This window comes from Mesitornis unicolor, unplaced genomic scaffold (assembly GCF_000695765.1).
Source record: "Mesitornis unicolor isolate BGI_N332 unplaced genomic scaffold, ASM69576v1 scaffold9986, whole genome shotgun sequence".
NCBI lineage: Eukaryota > Metazoa > Chordata > Aves > Mesitornithiformes > Mesitornithidae > Mesitornis > Mesitornis unicolor.
The window spans coordinates 1-14259 of record NW_010192962.1 but is presented as its reverse complement, the minus strand read 5'-3'; positions in this window follow the sequence as shown (position 1 = coordinate 14259).

Below are 14259 nucleotides of genomic sequence, written 5' to 3'. Positions count from 1 at the left end.
ACAGTAAAACTTCTGCTAATATTTGAGAGAGTCTGACAATAAAAGTAAATGAGATCTGTAACTGTAGGGGCACCAAGAATTGAAAACTTGATATGTACAAGACCTGCACATAGTCATGTGTTCACAGCAACAATCCCCTAAGTTAAATTTAGATCTGACAAACTCGTTTAAGGTTTTGTTTTCCTGGAGATTTCTCTTATGTTAGTGCTGTGCAGCTTTTCCCTTTACCCTTGTACATGATGGATTAGTAAACAGAGGAGAACTTCCTGTACTTGTTCAGCAGCTTTTACCATTGCAGTTCATGAGCAGAGAAAGAGGACAAATTCAAAAACTCTGAAACTACATTAAAAACAGAGAAGATCACTGTCTTCCTCCCTCTCTAAGCACATCCTTCAATTTCTGCGGTTCAAACACTTCTGAGAAAGTTTAAGTCGTTCTGATTTATGGAGTTACTTTTTTCTGCATCTCCAGCTTTCTTAACATGGTATATTTCTGCAAAGAAATGAAGCATATGATGGTATTAAATCTAAGTGTTAATCAAGCATAAGCCAATTTGTTCCTCTCTTTGTAGTTTTTTAATGGATGAGAGACCTATTTCCAAGTCTTCACTTTGTTTAACTTGAAACAAAATCTGGAACTGAGGTGGATCCACATGCTTGTATACTAAGAGGCCACAAGGCTATCAGATAATGCTGATTGAGCCTATTTCTCTTGATGAAGCTATTTCAAATGAGCACAAATACTTAAAAAATTCTTGAAGCAAGGACATGAATCTGATTTCTCCATATTTGGAAAATACCATCAGTTGTGAGGTTTATAATGTCAATGTCACAACTCCTTCTCTCTGTCCTTTTGAATACTGAATTACTTGCTGCCATTCTCAAATCTCTTTAATTGTCTTTAATTCTCCAGGAGCTTAATCTTCATGGAACATCCACGCCTGCCCCCTTAGATTTAACGTGACTGCTCCAGGACCTGGTGTGAGGAGTCCTGAGTAGCTTTGTGTCTCCCTCAACCAAGATGATATTTTTCTGATTTTCTCACAGTCAAGTACATTAGTCACAGCTGAATCTATGCTTTTTGTGTGTGTATTGTAGCATGTTTGCTCAAAATGTTTTGACAACTGAGAAGGAAAATACTCAAACAGAGGAAAATTGACCATGAACTCACTCTGCAAGTTTGGCAGAGTATTTTGTTCTGTTCTTTTTGACATTTCCCATATGAGAACAGGTAAGGTTAATCATGAGTACTCACCATTTAAAGCTCGTTCAACAACTAGCATTAAGGTTACATTAACTAGCATTAGGGCTACAAAGATGATCAAGGGAGTGGAGCATCTCCCTTATGAGGAGCGGCTGAGGGAGCTGGGTCTCTTTAGTTTGCAGAAGAGGAGACTGAGGGGAGACCTCATTCATGTTTATAAATATTTAAAGGGTGAGTGTCACGAGGATGGAGCCAGGCTCTTCTCAGTGACAAACAATGATAGGACAAGAGGTAATGGGCACAAGCTGGAACACAGGAGGTTCCACTTAAATTTGAGAAGAAACTTCTTCTCAGTGAGGGTGACAGAGCACTGGAACAGGCTGCCCAGAGAGGTTGTGGAGTCTCCTTCTCTGGAGACATTCAAAACCCGCCTGGACGCCTTCCTGTGCAACCTCATCTAGGCGTTCCTGCTCCGGCAGGGGGATTGGACTAGATGATCTTTTGAGGTCCCTTCCAATCCCTAACGTTCTGTGATTCTGTGATTCTGTGATTCTGTGAAGGTTATGGTTAGGGTCAAAAGAGAGAGCAATCTAGGAGCTGCACTAGGAGTGGGACTGCAAAAGCACTGCAGAAGTGAAAGAAGAGTCACCCAAATGAGTTCTTTCCTTTCATGGGAACCATGGCTGGTGGTCATGGTCTGAGACTCAGCCCATGCCTAGGGTTCAGGTTTGGGCTAGGAGACCTACAGACTCTGTCTGCTCTATCGAACACAGGGCATGCCCTATCATGCTTATACATGTGTTTATCACATTTTTGACACTGTGTCTTATTGGTGCTCAGTGTTTTCCCATGTATATGATACCGGGTCAGCCTAGTTTCACACACTGGTATCTTGGTCTGTGTTGACAGCATTTGCTCTCCTAAACTTTAAAGAACATTGTTGAGCTTAGGGTCTATCTGCTGCCATGCCTGACTTCTGTTCTTTCGGGTTTTGTTTACTTGATCTTCATATCTGGTCCAAAATGAAGTTTTGCACTTCATTCTTGGTAAGGTAAGAGGTGTAACTTTGCAAGTGGCATTAAACTTTTCCCTTCCTTTTCTCAAGTTCTTTGGTGCCTTCAAGGGCAAGCACTAGTTTACAGCAATAACAGAAGCAGGAAAGCTGCTACTTCACTGGCCAGGCATTTTAAATAATGCGAGGGTAGAATACGTTCCCAAATCCACAAATCCACTGGTTTAATGTTCCCACTCAGCCCAGTTTTCAGGTGGAGTGGCTCCCTTTCTTCAAGATACCTGATGGAGACAGTGCTGTCTGGGGGCCTGGTTATTTCTAGGTAGAAATAAGTAAAGAATGACAATACACTTGGTTTGCAGTATTGGGCAAATAAACCCAAAGCTTGGTCTCATTCCCTTAGGCTCACAAAGCTCACTAGTTTCTATCACTAGCTAAAAGACCTCCTGCCAACAGAAGCAATGATCAGATAATGTTTTGCTCGTGTTTTTTGTCTGTGCAGAATTTGCACCCAACATTGGATCTGTTGCTAAGAAAACAATTGTCTATTAACATAATTTATTCCTGTGCCTAGCTGGCTTATGGCCTAGCTTGATAATATCTCCCCTGTTGCACTGTCTTGCAGATGGTGATAGATGGGAGTGAGCTTAACTGCACATTTGTACAGAGAGAGGAGCAGCAAAAGCGCTGCTTAGAGGGAGAGCAACACATTTTGGCACCAGGAACCACACTGGGCTCCCTGTTGGGTTGCAGTGACTGCGGGGAAAGCCTAAGCCTTGTCCCAGGGTCAAAATCTTGCACCTCCCTTAACCCTCCCGCAGCACTCATGGGATCTGAATGTTCACAACTCACACAGTTTAACTGAAGTAGAAGGAGAAATGAGAGGCTATAAGCTTTAGAGAATCATAGAATCACAGAATGGTTTGGGTTGGAAGGGACCTTAAAGCTCATCCAGTCCAACCCCTGCCATGGGCAGGGACACCTCCACCAGCCCAGGCTGCCCAAAGCCCCGTCCAACCTGGCCTTGGGCACTGCCAGGGAGGGGGCACCCACAGCTTCTCTGGGCAACCTGGGCCAGGGTCTCACCACCCTCACATTGCAGGAGTCTGATGTCATGTGAAATGGCAGTTCTGATGGTATCAGATGGCACAATGCATCTATCAAGCGGCAGACAATACCTTGAGTCCAGTGAATAGCTAAGGTAACCTGTATCCAGTGATAAAGAAATAAAATGCTAATGGTTTTATCAAGAGTAGCTTGTGCAGCTAGATTATATTTCTTTGTTACAGTAATTATTTCCTGCTTTAGAAAACAACCTTTCCTGAAGCCTGATAGATCAGAAGTACTGCAAATGCCATGGTGAAAACAGCTAAGGTGGAAAAAGAATACGTGAATTTTCAGCTGGCTAATGACAGCTTTTGAGAGGTGGGCTGGGGGAACCGATCCTCCATTAGGTTCTCAGAGCTGGTCTTGGGGTCCAGCTAATGAAATATTTACAGTGCTGATCTCAGTATGAACGATAGGAGAGCACTGATGAAGCATGCCGATGACATAAATTGCTTGATACTTTCATTTCGAAGAACAATTGGGACATCCTGCATAAAGCATTGCCAATATTACTAGAGCAACAGAGGTGGAATAATAAGAAGGAAAACCTCTGTAGTGGAGGCACAGAAGAGCTGTTCAGCAGTGCACAAACCTCCACTCATGGCTTCCTCAATGATGTGCACCTGGGTGTGCTCTAAAGCTTTGCTGTTGTGTTACTCCTGGTATACCAGACCTCTCCAGCTCCATTTAGGCACTCCTCTCTCTCAGAAATTGCTCTTTTCCCTGGGTAGCAGCTCTAAGTTCTCATGACAAGGAAAAACTTGAAGATCTAATGGCCAAATAGTATTTGCCAGTGTTGCTCCCTTTGTGCATTAAATACTTAATGGAGATATTTGCCTTTCAGATGAACTGGCTCTGCATCCTGAAAGCACTTTGCTTCTAGCACCTCAAGAACGTTGTAGCAACCATTTAGAGAAAAGGCAGAGATTTACCATTCAGTGCCTCCAATTGCCATCGCGTTTACACCATTGTCAAGGGTATTTGCAGTAATTCAGCATTTCCTGCATATTTTCAACACTGCCTTTCACAAGTATGGCTTTTGAGAAAAACCTGTGTCCAAAAGCAAAGGTTGGAAAGAGGTATGTGAGGTTGACTGGTTGTTGTCCCAAAGCCCAATAGCTATTTCTTTGACAGCCATTGCTTTCCTCATTTCTTATCACAGAGGTACCCAGTTATTTTACTCTGGAGTTGATGAAGGCTCTGTCGCATTCTGCAACAACATAAAAGGTGTTCTAAACTGACATATTATGTCTGCAAAACAGATTTGTGACTACAAACAGTCACCCCCACCAGCAGCTGGAAATGTTTCAGTCACTACGACTTTTTGTGAGCCACATGCTGATGACTCTGTGCAAGCAGAGGAGTCCTTAGTGCAGACGACATTGCAGGCAGAATCTGTCCTTTCTATAAATCAGTAATAATACCTTGCTTTCTCTTAATGCCTTCCACCAGAGGGACGTATGGATGGCTTCACTGAGTAATGGTGCAGTTTTCAAGCAGCACCTTGAGCTCTGACAACAGAATAGGCTAGAAAGTGTGATTAACTACACAATGTTCAAGTGAAATTACAGCTTTAATTTCAAGCAGAAATAATATATCTTAAGTATATAATTTTAATATAAATATATAATTTTAATATCTCAGAGAAGATATTTATCCAGGTTGTTCAAGTTAACACCTCTACCACATTGGCTTCTTAAGATGGTTTCAGTTTAACTTCTCATGGGCCATTACGTCTCCAGCATCATGGATTTGTGTCATGGAAGACAAGACAAGCATGACATGACACTCATTGTCTAAATGGTAGGTTGTCTTTACTAAAAGAATTGGTGGCTTTTTTTGTTTGTTTTGTTTTGTTGTGCTTTTTAAAGAAAAGTTCAGACTCTTTTAAGAACTCCTAAAAGCAGAATGTGGCAGTGCAAGCCCTGATGAGTTCCCTTCTCATGGAGAAGTCTGGTCTGGAATTTGCTTCCCTTCTTAAATGATAAACTTCAGAAAGCCATTTTGCCTTGCCCTTCCTGGGTCAAACGTGTCCTGCTACGCTGTTGCTTGAGCAGCTGGGACAGTCATTTTGTATTATTTTCACGTCTCTGCTCCCAACTCAGCCAGTGCACGAAGCATTTGCAATTGGAAAGAGGTCAGTTTTCAGATGCCGCAGTTAAAAATCACCGCAGGCTGTAGATTGCAGGGGAAAGCTCAAAACCAGGTGTATGTATTGAAAATGGTGTGTGTGTGAGTAACCATAGTGAACTTCAGACTGCATTGCAATTACCTCGATAGCCAAAGGAGATGAAACTGGACATACATCCAAATAGAGTCTGTTTTTCTGCTGAAAACCCAGGGGAACTCTAATGACAAAAATTCTTAAGTGGGAATACACCATATTTCTACTGGAAGAACTAAGAACTCAAATAGATGCTGACAGCGATTTGGATTGTACTAAATTGTACAAACATGCATGTGTCTTTCAATACCAGGAGGTGTGGAAGGTTCGGGATGCTTCTCCAGCTGAGAATTGGTGTGATTTACAGAGCCGATTTACAACACTCAGTGTTTGGATTATGAATTTGGTTTTGCTTTTGCATGCTTTGGCAGTGCTCTGAGATTAAACCATGTGTTTATTTATTGTCATCCCTTTGTTAGCAACAGGAGATGTCAGAGTCTCGCTGGAATGTGGTGCGGACACATTATTTTTCACTCTGTATACATTGGTTTTGAGCTTTGAGTTGAGTTCATCAAGAAGATATGTCTATCTGCCCTTTTGAGTATATCAGAGCTGACAAAGGAAAAAAACATGGTAAGAATCTAGTTAGAGAGACAGATTTTCCTCGTATATGCCCCAGCTCCTTCAAAGAATTATTGCACCCAAAGCCAACAAAAGCCAAAGATCCTCCAAAGATTGAGCAATCTCATAGTGTTGGGTTGTCATGGAGTGGCTTTGCAGCCTGATACAAAATTGGAGACCTTGTCCTGTCTGCACAGGAGTAATAGTGAATGGATCACACTTTCTGGTGCCTCATGCTCATGTATTACTACAGCTATGTAGGACTTATTTTACTAAATGTTGGAGAAGGGAAATTTTCTTTTCCTATTAAAATGGCTACCAAAACAGAAGGTTTCTGGAGGAAATGATTTTAAAAGAAAGATTTTTCACAAATGATTTGGGGGATTTAACAGGAAAGATTTTAAATATGTCATTTCTGGTCTAGAACAGAGTAGGATACATACTGGTTGCTAACGCCTTAATGGGAGACCCAGGTTCACTTTTGCCCTATCTGGCCAATGAAGCAGTTTATTATCTTTACAAAGTGGAGCAGCTCCAAAATTGAGAGAACGAAAGAGCCCAACTCACTGCAGCTCATCCCCCAAGCACTTGTCTAAGAGGGAGGATGCCTCGTTCAAAATCCCAAATCTGTCCTACCCATTCCCAGGCAGATTCCTCCTCTGTGTGCATGCGTTCTGTGCTTTGATTTCTTGCTTTTGCTAAAAATGTTCAAGATTCTTTAATTCCAGATGAGAACTTCACTTCTTTTGTCTGCCCTTCCTAATTTTTCTGTGGAACAGAAATTTCCTTTCCTGTTCTAATTTAAAATAATTAGAAAAAAGTTCTAATTTAAGTGAACCGTGTCACCTTTGAACCTGTGTACCCCCACATTTGCGGTCGCTGTGGGACATAAAGCCCTGTGTAGAATTGCACGCAATGGTGTTCTACAGCGAGCAGCAAAGGCTCGTGTCAGCATGTCAGGGCAGGAACAAGTGGAGAAGAAATGAGCAGATGTGAGCTCTGGAAGACAGTGTAATGCTGATGAGGAAAACAGGAGAAGGAAGGAAAGAAGGAAAGAAGAGAGGTTTAATTCAATTAACAAATAATGAATGAGGATTCCTGCCTGAGTCAGGTATATACCAAAGTTATGAGAGTTTTATCTGGGATTTTAATTTAAAATATTATAAAACCTAGACAGTTTACACTGTTTGGATCCTTATTTTACCAAGCTTCTAAATAGTACAAAATTTGAAATTGATTGTTTCTGGTATTTAAATTCAAATCTCTCTTCAAATTTTTTAAACTTATTTGATGAAATCTCATTTCTCCTAAGTCAAACTTTATTAATATATTCCATTTAACCTTTTTTTTTTAAAATGACACAACCATGCAGTGGAAACTACTTCTACAGTAAACCTGTCTGTTGTGATACGTGATGCAAAGTGTAGCAGCATGAAATTCCAGATGTCTCGTACTGTACAGCTATGAGCTGTATGAGTCAGAATATGAATGCCAATTTGTAGACTATGTCTATTGTGGAAGAAAACAAGTTGCTGTCTTACATTTCCAAAAAAGACAAACATTCCATAACGATGCAGGAAACACCTACACAAAACTGACTCCACTTTGTTACTTCTCCTTCCTTCTACTTCTGGGAAATGTCCCTGTTGCTGAGCCAGCTGGCTGGAATTTCTTGGCTATAAGGTGACTCTTTTAATGAAAAAATAAAAGAGGAATGACATAAGTAGAGGGTGAGAGCACACAGTTGTCTTATGCAACATGTCTGTACATGCCATTTTAAAAAAAATACGTATGCTATAAATTAATACTTCTGTGAACAACGTCTCAGACATTCATGAATTGCATTCATGTCTGATTCATTATAGCTACTTTAACCAGGTTGGAACAGTTTCACTTTGAAAATGAACTTGCAACTCACTGAGAAAAAAAACCAACAGTAAAGCCATTTAAAAAGCTCTTAAGTTTTATATCAGTGCCTTTGTTCCTGGAAGTGCCTTGTCCATCTTTTTCATTACTTGACTTTGTTACTGTAAATCTCCACACAAAATGATGGCTTGTGAGAAGATAAAGGCTTTTGTTTGTGTATCTACCCATGAGGGACAGCCCCAGATCCTCACAACTTGGAAATCTGGGCATTAAATAGAAGAGGGGGAAAAAAAGATCCTTGCCCAAGCCAAGAAGAAGAAACAAACAAATGCAATGATCTTGATCCTAATGGATGGATGCATCAGAAATGTCTGATGAAAATATTTGTTGATCTTTTCATACCAAGTAAAAATGTAGGAACCAGGAAGGAAGTGCTGGAGGCTCCTTGTAGGATTGTTGCCTAATAATGGGTAGGACAGGGCTGCGTGGATAACATGATTATGCAGAGGAACATGTATTACACCTCTCTGACAAGATGCAATAAATATCTGTGTTTGTCTATACAGGTGTGTATATGTCTGTGTGTCCACATATGTCTGTGTGTGTATAGAGAGAGAGGAGAGATTATTTCCACAGAGCAAACATTTCATAGTCACTGTTATTGCCACAAACATTTATAATAATTAGCCTGATGACACTAGGCTGGTTGTAAGAATCATTGGCTGAAGTCTGGCATGGAGTTCAGGCTGTACACTTACAAGGGCTGAAATTTGACTTGGTCTTTATTTTATGTCCCACAACAAAATTTGCCTGTTGTGATAGTTAAGGGAACAGCCAGCACATAGATTTCTTTCTTGTCTCTTGATTTCATAGCTAGGAACTCAAGCCTTTCACAGACCTTCCCATGAAGAAGCCAGAAAAAGGATGCAGCTACCCTATCGTGTTTGGTAAGCAGGCTACCGGTGAGCAAATCACTCTGCTAACAGATCTGACATGGATGGCACTGCAAGCATTCAATCCAGCTGAAGATCCAGGCTATGTGGATTTAATGGATATGTTAATTGTGTCACTTTTTACGTCCCTTCATGTTTTTTTGCTCGGTGTGCTGTTTGCCTTGGTCTAGCAGGTAAGACATGGAGCATGGCTCTGCAGATGTTGCCGTGCTGTCTGTGTTATACTGATGGCCGGAGGCTTCGGTGATGATCAGTGTGCAAAAGCCATGCAAGCATAGAGACAAACTTTGCCTCAAGGAGTTTATAATCTAATCAGAAGCCAAATGTAATACAGAGAGTGCAGAATATAGCTTATTATAGGGAAAGTCTGCTGGAGAAGATGAGAGGTGCATGCAGACCTGAGTCAAAACCTAGCAACATATACTGCAATATTTCTGTCTTCCTACTTGTTTAATGATCAGGTCTACCTTTGAATTATGAAGGCTTCACAGTTGTCTTTTGTAAAAATGCTCAGGGGACATGATGAAACCCCTCTGGTTTACTGGGCTGCCCACTGTCTGCAGGCAGTTTACCCTTCACAACAGGAAAGCGGCTTGGGCAGTTGCTTTGCTCCATGTGCTTGGGCAGAGAGCTGCTTATTGCCAGTTCTTCCTCTGGGCATGTGTGTATAAATCCTGTTAACATTAAAAAGAGCTGGACCTCTAACCATAGTTCAGCCTCTTTTCTGTGGAGTTGACCTGTAATCTGAGATACCTGCATTTTCACAGCTCTGTTCTCTGCAAATTAGCCATAGTCTGAGATTTGCCTTTGTTTGCAACACTATCACCACACTGGTGTACCAGCACTAGTGGATCTCCAAACCTGAATGATCAGGTTTGTTTGCAGGAACCACAAAAACCAGCCCAACCTTGCTGAACTGAGCTGAGGAGTTAACATCTAGGAAAGGTAAACAGAGCACAGAGCAGACGTAAGTCAAATCCACCACCCCAGGGAACATCAAGAGCCCTGAAGTATTTTGTTGAAGTTTGATATAGCAGCTTTGCCACAATGTCTAAATGCTTTGAACTTGCTTATTATCAGACTGAAGCGAGCATCCTTTCTGCAGGCAACTTTGCTCCTTGTATTTTTTTTCTGGTCTGTATCCCATCTGAGCCTGTTCTCCAACATTTAACTCCTTAATGGGGTGTTGGACCATTAAGCAGGGTCCCTTAGCCCCAGAGCACTAGCATTACTTACAAGCAAATGATGTATCATCAGGTTCAACTTTGTGTGAAGACAGCAGCCTGCAGAGCCCAAATTTAAAGTACTGCTCTCATTTTCTGTGCTTTCTTATTGTGGTTGTGCCTACCTACCACAGGGCTGTCATGGCACAGGGATGCCCTCTCCTCCCTCCATCCCTTGTCATGTGTCCTCGCTAAGAGGTGCACCCAACTGAGGGTTGAAGCTGGTTCAGACACCTACCAGCTGCTGGGGTGGTGAGTCAGCACCCAAAAACTACACTGCAGGGTGTGATGCTTTGGAGAATCATCGACTCATCAAGGTTGGAAAAGACCTCTAAGATCATCAAGTCCAACCGTCAACTCAACCCCACCATGGCCACTAAACCATGTCCTGAAGTGACACATCCACATGTTTATTGAATACCTCCAGGGATGGGGACTCCACCACTGCCCTGGGCAGCCCCTTCCAGTAGTATGTGCCCATTCACCTGGAGTTACTCAGGTTGTAGAGGACTGGCTGGGTAAAGCTGCTGTCTCCATTGTAAAGCACCGTGTCTGCTCACAGCTGCGTATCAGCCAAGCAGAGGCACAACTTTTCAGCTGAATGTGTGGAAAATTTGAAGTATGCTAAATGCAAGATAAACCTTTGGATAAGGTAGAGGAAACTCAAAAGTATGGAGTACTGAGAAAGAATTTAAAAAAAAAAAAGAGTGGCAACAGAGCAAGGCTGGTTTATGTGTAACTTTTAAAGAAAAGCAGAGGTTTTTTGCTAAATGGCATTTACTCTCTGGTGTTTTTTAACTTTATATTGATTATCATTGCTAATGAGTTCAGAGGTACTTTGTTGACTTTGTTACTCGGAGGGAATTTGTTTTGCAAACAAAGCCCTGTTCTCTGATGAGTCTTGAAATATGATTTTTTTTTCCCCTACAGTGACACTGAAAACAGTGGGATTTTGGTTTTCAAGAGCTTTTTTCCCTCTTATTTCCATGAAAACAGACTAAGAAACACTGACTATTCTTAAGCAGTGAAGTTTAGGGTCTTCATCATGAATGTGTTAAAATTCTCCCAAATTCCTCTTGTTTTCTGTCTGAGAAAAATCCTCAAATATTACATAGGTATGAGAATTTTTTTAAAGCTGTGTTTCTCTGCAATGAGATCCTTATTTCAGGAAGCTCTAACTCAGTAGGAAAGGCAGGTTTTTTGTTGGATTGTCAGTACAAAATGTCCAGGTAACTCTGAGTAACTCAATCTTGTTCTAGCATGTACAGGGCCCGGTGGAAAACCTGACAAGGGTTTTATGGAGGTGTCACTGCTCCGGCTGTTCCAAAGTCTTTATTAACTTAGATACATTTACCCCTTCTTTCTGTGCTTTTACTATTGACACTGAAAACAAGACAAATACATTTGGAAGTCTATTAATGATCCTGAACTGTGAAGATGAGTCTCTTAATTTTTTCCCTAACGATTGCACATTCTCAGAGAACAGCAGACAAGATAGAAATTATATGAATGAAATTACTCAATATCCGGATACTTCAATATTAGAGACTGCAGGAAAAATAGATATTTTTTTCTCCTTGCTGTCTTCTAGCTTCTTTTAGAAAATATGTACAGCTGTTCAAGATAAAAATATAGTCTTATCTTAGGAGACAGCTTAAGTAATCTATAAGTTTACAAACAGCCTGTTAAAACAAGAATTCTAATGACAAACTATTTGAACTCTTTTTGTTTTATGACTATTTTGTTATTATTAAGCTAAGATGGATGCTTAGGATACTGAGTAATGGAAAATGCATAGCTAAAAGTATAGTGTATATTTAAATATTTGTTCTTTTGTTATATGGTCATAATTACAATCCCAGTTCTCAGCTTTTATTTGTTTTTATCAGCATCTTATAAATCATACCCCACTGCATTTATTTATTTGCATACAGATGTTAGAAAGGAACTTCTAATGTTGCTTAAAGGTCACCCAAAACTTTTCTTCTTTGTAAGATAAGAAATAACTTTAAATGTTTCATCTTTGCCATTCAATTGGTGCAGACGAGACAGGTTAGCGGTATAAGGAACCCACACATACACAGGTCCAGCCACACAAAGTTTACACTCAAAATAATAAACAGAGAGAAAATAATCAAGATGTACAGAAAATAATTGCCTCTGGCTCTTCCCTACTATTTTTAAGGTAATTTCTCAGCTGAAAACAAAGCTAGCCGCTTACACTTTATGGTATTTTATGTGAGATGAAAGAAGAGGTGCCCATGGTGTGATTAAAGACTCGAAATGTCTCCCTGACAGAAGAAACCCTCACCCTTGTGCAGCTCATGAGGTGGATAGTGCCTGTGGCAGGTGGAAAGCCCTGTGCCTTCCATGTGTTGGGTGCTTTGTAGTAAAGCATTTTTCAGCAAATGCTACAGCTCTGCAAAACCTGACAAGTTACAAAAATCACATTAGCAATAATTACTTTTCTCCTCCGTGTTCCTGAAGCACTAATAGCATCAGCACTTTTGCCACTGAACCAGAAACATATTAAGAATTCAAGAAGTGTTTTCCTAGAAGCAACAAAGTGCTCTGAATTTGAGCAAGGAGAACTTTTCCTATTAAAGAGAAGTGGAAACACGTACCTTGACTGCAAATCCACCCAGGTACAGATGAGTGAGGTGCAACACGTCCCCGGGAGCAGCCCAGCTCCTTCTGTTGTATGAATGACTCCAACTTCTGCTTTTCTGCCCCTCCCTGACCAGAACAGACTCATCCCTCTGCCGATGACATCACGTTCCTGGATTTTCTCCCATTCTATATATAAAGCAACGTTTGCCTCCTCTCTGCGGTGCGAGACCGCTGATATTTGGATATGGGTGGTAAACAACACAAATCCAGCTAAAAAATATCCGTGTGTCACAGTTTGTGTACAAAACAGCTGTGTGTTTGCACAACGGCTCCCAGAATTGTGCGTGGGCACGTGTGGACACATAAACACCAATCTGAGCTGGATTCTGGGGGTGGTGAGTGCATTATTTTTACTGGTGTAGACACAAGAGTTAAACAAGTCAGCTTTTTGGAGGACATGGATCTTTGAAACAGAAAAGAGAAAATATCTCATTTGCAGCCTTACCTACTTCTTTTTCACAGGAAGAAATTCACTGCTTATGTTTCTGGAAGACGCTGCTCTTCCATTGCAGAAGTCTCTGACTACTCGGTCTAATGAGAATGAATACAGAACTCAGATACCACTTAAACTTTTAAATTTAAATTGGACCAAATTTTCTTCAAACTTATGGATGATACCCTAAGACCCAAGCAGAGCCATTTTCCTATGACATTGACTTTTATTTTGGCTGTGGATAATTCAGAGAGAATTAATTTTACACTGCTCGTAAGAGGCAGAGCTGTTTTTCTTCTAATATTTATGCAATTAAACTGAAATCAGAAATGGCAACTACAGTTGTAGAATTCCACACAAAGGATATATTTTAATTTAAATAAGAAGTGAGAAGAGGAAAGAACAGTCTGCTTTCTTAGTTTTCCCCAAAGTACTAATTCTGAAAGCAAAAGATTCAAGGAAACACTTGGAGCTATTATATTATAAGTGGACTATATTGAAATCAATGGTATCTACCAGGGAAAACACTCGGCCCCTGTTCTCCATTGATTCTTGATTTATAGGTCTAGAGAAATACTCACGCTTTTCCCAAAAGGAACAACTGCTTTGCTTTCCAGTAATTTTCATTTTCTTTCTCTCAATCTGCCCTAACTGCTGCTCAGCACATCTTCTCTCTTTATTACCGCTGGTTGAGTCATGCTCTCCTATCAGCAATATCTTCCCCTGCTCTGTCCCTGCACCAGTTCTAGTTTCACTGTGCAATCTCGGGTCTCAGATCTCAAAGATCTTCATTCTGCATTTGTGTTTCAGTTCTCTTTAGATGAGTCCTCATTTTGAGGACTATCTCTAGAGTTTGCTTTTTTGGTTTGACATGGATTTCATATAAACATTAACATAATTTTGCAAATACAACACAGCAAAATTCTACTTTGATTTGAAGACATCCTTCATGTGTTCATAGGAGGGACGCTGCCAGCTCATTTGTGTCCTGGTTTGAGCTAAATAGA